This window comes from Hylobates moloch, unplaced genomic scaffold (assembly GCF_009828535.3).
Source record: "Hylobates moloch isolate HMO894 unplaced genomic scaffold, HMol_V3 SCAFFOLD_1, whole genome shotgun sequence".
Lineage (NCBI taxonomy): Eukaryota > Metazoa > Chordata > Mammalia > Primates > Hylobatidae > Hylobates > Hylobates moloch.
Window position 1 is genome coordinate 65465941 of NW_026652276.1, and position 7357 is coordinate 65473297.

The 7357-nt window shown below is 36.4% G+C and overlaps 1 non-coding gene across 1 annotated transcript; it reads left to right on the plus strand.

Moving 5' to 3' along the window:
- The first annotated feature begins 561 nt into the window (after positions 1-561).
- On the plus strand, positions 562-667 carry LOC116809765 (U6 spliceosomal RNA). Its single transcript, XR_004369950.1, has one exon. It is a non-coding gene; the product is annotated as a U6 spliceosomal RNA (small nuclear RNA).
- Positions 668-7357: the final 6690 nt, after the last annotated feature.

Sequence of the window (7357 nt, forward strand, 5' to 3'; positions counted from 1 at the left end):
AATGCCTTTCCTAACTGTTGTTACAAATATTTTCTCTTATATTTTCTTCCAGAAATGTAGTAGTGTTAGTTCTTACTGTTTAGGCCTATGATGTATTTTGTGTTAGCTTTTAAAATATGTTGTAAGGTTGTTTTTTCCCCTCTAGATACTCAGTTTTTGCAGCACTATTTTGCTGATTTTGCAATTTAGTTATGTTCACATCTTTGTCAAAAATTAACCATATAACTTTGGATTTATTTCTGGACTCTCTATTCCGTTCCATGAATCTATAGGTCTATCCTTGCCTCAGTGCTGCACTGTCTTGACGATCGTAGCTTTCTTGTGAGTCTTAGAATCAAGTAGGATAATAAATCCTTTAACTTTATTATTCTTTTTCTAATTGTTTTGGCTATTCTAGGTCCTTTCCATTTCCATATACATTTTAGCATCTGCTTTTCAATTTCTTCAAAGAAACCTGCTGGGATTTTGATTGAGATTGCATTGAATTTACAAATCAATTTAGGAAGAATTTATTTAAAAAATTAAATATATTTTAAATGACTACTAAAATTATAAACACGTGTGCTTGCTTCAGCAGCACATATGCTAAAATTGGAATAATACAGAGAAGATTAGCATGTCCCCTGTGCAAGAATGACATGGAATTCGTGAAGCATTCCATATTTTTAAAAGCTCAATATTACTGATTATTAGATAAATGCAAATCAAAGCCACAATGAAATACCATCTCATACCAGTCAGAATGGCTATGATTAAAAAGTCAAAGAATAACAGATGCTGGTGATGTTACGGAGAAAAGGGAACACTTATACACTGTTGGTAGGAGTATAAATTAGTTCAACCATGTGGAAAAAGCAATGTGGCAATTCCTGAAAGAGCTAAAAGGAGAACTACCATTTGACCTAGCAATTCCATTACTGAGTTTATACCCAGAGGAATGTAAATCATTCTACCATAAAGACACATGCATGTGAGTGTTCATTGCAGCACTATTCAGAATAGCAAAGACATGGAATCAAACTAAATGCCCATCAGTGACAGATTGGGTGAAGAATGTGGCACATATATACCATAGAATACTATGCAGCCATAAAAAAGGATGAGATCATGTCTTTTGGGGAATATGGATGAAACTGGAGGCTGTTATCCTTAGCAAACTAATGCAGGAACAGAAAACGAAATACTGCATTTTCTCACTTATAAGTGGCAGCTAAGTGATTGAGAACTCATGGGCACAAAGAGGGGAACAAGAGACACTGAGGTCTACTCCAGGGTGGAGGCTGGGAGGAGGTGAGGAGCAGAAAAAAAAACTGTGTATTAGGCTTAATACCTGGGTGATAAAATAATCTGTACAGCAAACTCCCATGACATGAGTTTACCTATGTAAAAAACCTGCACATGTACCCCAAACTTAAAAGTTAAAAAATACAACATGCACACTAAAATGTGACACATACCAATTTTTAACACACTGTGGATAATTAACATGTCAACTTGTGCAAGCAGGTAAACTAGGTTTTTAGTGCAAACAGAATAAAGCTTTTTTTTTGTCATCTGTTTTATCAAGGTGTGGCTTGACGTCACAAACTGCTGTTAGAAAACTATTACTGTTTGCATCTGTTAATATATGTGAATTATGGTAGTCTTAATTCTATGCAATCTAAACAAAATACAGCAATCAGTTGGAAGCAGGAGTTAATACGTCTGTTGCAACTGTGTTTATCAAGACTGCTTCATGGTCGGGCGTGGTGGCTCATGCCTGTAATCCTAGAGCTTTGGGAAGCTGAGGTGGGTGGATCACGAGGTCAGGAGATCGAGACCATCCTGGCTAACACAAAAAAGACAAAAAACTAGTGGCCTCGGTGGTGGGAACCTGTATCCCCGGAGGCTGGGGGCAGAGGAGGAACCCGTTTCAAAAAAAAAAGACTGCTTCATTATTCATTGACTTTATAGTAAGTATATGTAGAAATTTGAATACTCACAAATTTATACTAATAAAAACTTCTTCAAGATGTTTTATGTATTTCAACTGCATATCTATTATTGCAGTCTGGCTTGCCTTTCTAAACAGGATTTTTTTCTGAAGAGCAAAAGCTTTTAATTTTGAAAAAGTTTATTTATAGATATATATATATATATTTTAGCATTTCAAAGTTTTACATGAAATTCTAACAAGTTAGAGGTATTGCAATTTAGCAGAAAGAAAATAGGTTTGGAACAACAGAGACCTGAGTTTGAATGACAGCTCTACCCACAAGTAGCTTGGGCAAATTATCTGTTTCTGGGCCCAGTTTGCCTATCTGTAAAATGGGGAGAATAATGCCTGCTTCACAGGGGGGATGCAATGAAATATTACGTGCAAACACTTGGTATGTGCATAGCTGATGTATATGAAGGAATGGTGTTAGAAAAGTGGGTTTGGAGTCTGGCAAAAATTTTGAAGGACCTGATGAATGCTGAAATAGATTGAAATGTGAGGAAGGAAGTTTGCTTATTTTACATAAGGCTTACCTGTGGCGGTGTGCCTTCTCTGTCCACAGGTCCTTAATAGCAACTTAACATACATTTGTAGAAGCTCAGGGTGAAGACCACTATGTCACCAAGCAATGTTCTGGTGGAAAGGTCTGAAATTGAATGGACAATTGCAACTCTAAATGACTTTCCATAGGCAGTTTGAAAGCCCTCATTTCTTGGAAGCTTTCAGTAAGTGAGGGGCTTGTAGTGCGGAGTATTCTTTTCCACATAGTCCAGGAGGCACTGGCCTTGGCTGCACTTGGACATTGTTTTGCTTACTCCTCTGACTGTTGCTTTACTTCTGAGTCCCTCCTCTTTATTCCCATTTGGCACAGGCATGTCAGTGAAGCCAGCCTTGTGAACACTGTAAGTGCCTGCTGGTCATCAATGCTTGCCTTTCAGTGGCTCATTCTCCACAGCCCCAGTGCTATTGGAATTGGGTGCTTAGTGAGACAATGAAATGAACAGGCATTGGGAGGCAGGAGCCCCAGATCTGTCATTTGTCCATGAACTTGGACCAGTTCCCACGTTACAGTTTCTGCTTGATACAATGCCTGACCTACTCAGGGGGCTACCATGGGGCACTGTATGAGAAATAGCATGGGGAATGTGCTTTGTAAATTGGGAAGTGCTATATAAATCTTTGGGGTTGCTGTAATAGGATGCATCTGATACCACTGTCCTTTTGTTCCATTTCCTTCTGCCATCAGAGCCACAAGAAGTTTAGTCACATCTAAATTCTCTTGACTTGAATAGAATTGGGAAGAGGGTGGTGATGACTACAAACACAAACAAAAAACTGGAATCACAGACTCCTGGAGTTGGACAGGACCCCAATGGTCGTCTATTTAAAAATCTATCTATAGAAAAAAGTAAGCATGGATCTCAAAGCCCCAGGGAAGGGAAAACCAGGCTTCCTATTGACACCTTACCTGTATCAGAGATGCACATATTTTATAGTTTATAGTTGAGGGACTCTAGGCTAAAAGACTTGCAGATGAGTTGAGGCACAAAAGATTCTGGAAAGAATTAGAATATTTTGGTCTCTGGTAAGTTAACAGAAAGCAAACAAAAAATCATTCCAAGGTAAGGTGGAAAATGTATATTTCTAATTTTTAATAGAAGTATGTCTGATGCTTTATTATTTAAGGTGAACAGTGTTTAGAGTTTTCAGGCACTGTTGCAAATAAAAAGTTAAAAAATCCTGGATGGATGAGACAAGCTGAATTTTACCGATTTGTTTTTTGGTTGCCATTTTATTTAGTTATTTTACTGGTTTTCTGCATTTTGCTGATTCATATACTGGTTTGTTTATTAACTGTCAAATTGTTATCCCTATAAATTTAGTATATAAATGATGAATAGCTAAATAAAATGTGGTATATCCATACAATGGAATATTATTTAGCCATTAAAAGGAATGAAGTATGGATACATGCTACAACATGAATGAGATTTTAAAACATTATGCTAAGTAAGAGCAGTCACAGAGAGCCATATATTGTATGATTCAATTTATAGGAAATGTCTAGAAGAGGTAAACCACAGAAACAGAAAATAGATTAGTGATCACCAGGGGCTTGAGGGAGCCAGTCATGGCTCCTTTTGGAGTGGTGAAAATGTTCTAAAATTGGGTAATAGTGATGGTTGTGCATCCTCATTAATATACTAAAAAGTCACTAAATGATATACTTTAAAAGGGTAAAGTTTATGGTGTGTGAATTATATTTCAATTTCAACAATGGAAAAGAAATACATTGTATTATGGTTTTTTAAATTAAAAAACTCTATCTCAACAAAATTCTAATTTTAGGTAGGAAATTAGGAATATAACTTTTTAAAATAATCCGTACCATGGATGAAGAACATTGATGGTGTAATTGAAAGGAACACTGGTCTTGGCAAGTGGCATGATCTTGAGCAAATCACTGAACTTCTCTTAGCCTTGGCTGTCTATAGAATAAGGAGGACAGTAATTCCTTTCTAAATCTCAGAGAGTTCATGTGAAATAATAACAATACTATGTATTTAATGAGTTTCCATCATCTACCAGGCACTATTCCGGGCATTTTGCATGTATTATTGCATTTTTCTTATGAAGCATTATTGTTATCCCAATTTTACAGGTAAAAAAATGAAATAATGTGTGTAAAATTGCTATACAATTGGAAGACATGAATATATTATTTCACAAAATCATTAAAAATGTTTTTTCAGTTTATTAGTGATTATGTGTGCATTAGAAAAAATGAGAAAATATAAAAAGCTACAAGAAAATTAAAACCAACTCATAAACCTAACAAAACAGTAATATTTTATATATTCTCTTCCAGTTTTAAAAAGTATGTGTATATGTAAACATATATGTGTATATACATTTAAATTAGTTGCATACCATAAATACAATATTGTATTCTGCTTTTTAGAATGATTTTAATAACTGAGTATGGATGTACTCTCTTAAGCTGTGTGCTCAGGCCAGCAGCTGGTTTAAATAAGGTGCAGTGGATTCTGCTGTCATCTACTACACAGAAGTTCTCTATGTCCTAGCTAAAATGACCCTGATTTTGTTCAGATGTGTGGAAACGACTTGTTCAGTGAGGATGGGCATCCTCTCACCTTAGAAGGAGGAGACTGGACTGATCAAAGCCCTGAGTCTGGGCTGCCCATGATTCATTCCCAGACAGTCATGACGATCCCATTCTTCTTGGCCTGCAAGTAGTTTAGGGGTTAGCAAGCGACACAGTTCTGCCAATGAGACATAAAGCAGTCTGTTACGGACTTTTGGAAAAGATTTTTCTCCTGCTAAGGAGAGAGAAGCATGGGGCAAAAACCTCCTCCTGTTGGAGATGCCAGCCCTGCCTCCCTGCCACTGGCTCCTGGTCCATCTTTCCGGTGCGAGGGAAAGCCAGGGAAAGTCAGGGCCGGCTCAGCCATGCCAACCTGACCCTGTGTTCCAGCGCTGCCTTCACTCATCTGGGAACATGTGGCTTCACACTTGGTATGTGGAGTTATAGTGTTTGAGGACCTGCAGTCCACAGTGAAATAACTAGTGTGAAACAGTGAAATAAATGATATATATATATATTTTAAAACATATGTATTTCTGAAATGGTTTTTTTAAAATTTAAAGCATATATACATTCATTCACCATTTTAAAAAAGTGTAGGCCAAGGTTGTTTCTTTAATTATGACTGACAATTTGGGCTTTCTGGCATGAACAATATCAATAATGCTTTTGTAATTTCTAGGTTTCTATTTTTGCTTGTTTTGAAATAGAAAACTTAGAGACAATTAAAAATTGAGCACGGACCTCTGTTAAATCAGCAGTTCTCAATCTTGAGAATCACTGCTGTGGACTTTTTGATTTGCAACAGCGACATTCCTTTCTTACTTCCTTTTTTTAGGCAATTTGATTTTGGCTAAATTTTGCAAATCAACTTAAATTTCATAAAAGAACTATTATCTTTCTTTTTGCATTTGTAATTTCAATAGCAGTTACCAAGAACATAAATAGGCTGGACACAGACCCATCCCACTTTTGTTAAATTCCCACCTATATTTGGAGTGGAAAGTGCATGGGTGAAGTTCTAATGAGGAGTGCTCCATGTGCTTTACAAAGGGAGTAAAGATGACTGACTAATCAAGTAAGTGGATCAGCAGAAGTTCATTAAGAAAGATTCTACTGGATGTGCATGTGTGTTTAACCATTATCATTTTGTTAAATTTTTGTTTACACTTTTTAACTTAAAAGCTGAAATGAATATCCTTATAAATCTTTGTCTGCATAAATGATTATTAGGATGCATTTCTAGAATAAGAACTATATATCAAAAAGATATGGGCATTTTGAAAGTTTTTGGCGTATATACTCAAACTGCTTTCCAAAAAGATTGTGTAAATTTGTATTCCTACCATGTCTTTACATCTTTACTAATTCAAAATATTTTAAATTAAGAAGCGTGCTAATTTTAACCCCAATTTTTGGCTTTTATTTTCTAGAAATAATTTATCTGATATAGTGAGATTGGGTGTTTAAAAATGCTTATTAACAATGTATATTTTTTTCTGTGAATTTTCAGTTTATATGCTGAATATAGCCTGAATTTCAGGTTATATAACCATAGAGGTGTGCTAGTCAGCACTTGGTAATTAACTTCAGTTAATTTAAATAGAAACATAATTTGTTGAAAAGTTGTTGGGTAGCTTACAGAATTGAAGGGAACACTGAGAACCAGGCTTGGGCAGGAGCCAAGGGGGAGAAGGTGCAGTTCACATCCTGCCCAGGAGTAGCCTGTTAAGGCACCACAGCTACCACCTTTACTGCTGGACAATGGCTGGCACCATGGCTGGTGGGCAATGACTCCTTTGGCCTCTGGACTCCACCACAGAACCTGTGAATAATCTCCAGTGGATACTCTTCTTGTCTCACCTTCACAGACACAAAGGCTCAGGTGGGAGCATCTGATTGGCTGTGTTTAGGTCGCAGGGCCTCCCACTATGAGCCAGCAAGCAGGGATGGCAACCTGTCCATCACGGAATTTCCTCCAAAGGGGAAAAGTGTTGGATTTGGGCACCTAAATGACAGAAATCCACTACCTGCATGGGGTTTTATTCAAGTGTATGAGCTCCTTATATACAATGTATAGTGACATAATATCCATCACAGTTTGGGAAAAAAGGTATTTTACCAGCTTGTTTGCTTTTAAATTTTATTTATATTGTTTTTGGAAATAGAAAAGTTTAATTTTTTCAAGGAGTAAAACCTATTGACTTTTTACTTTTTTTTGACATTTTTTATTATATTTATGCCTATAAAAACTTCCCCAATTTTTCCATTAT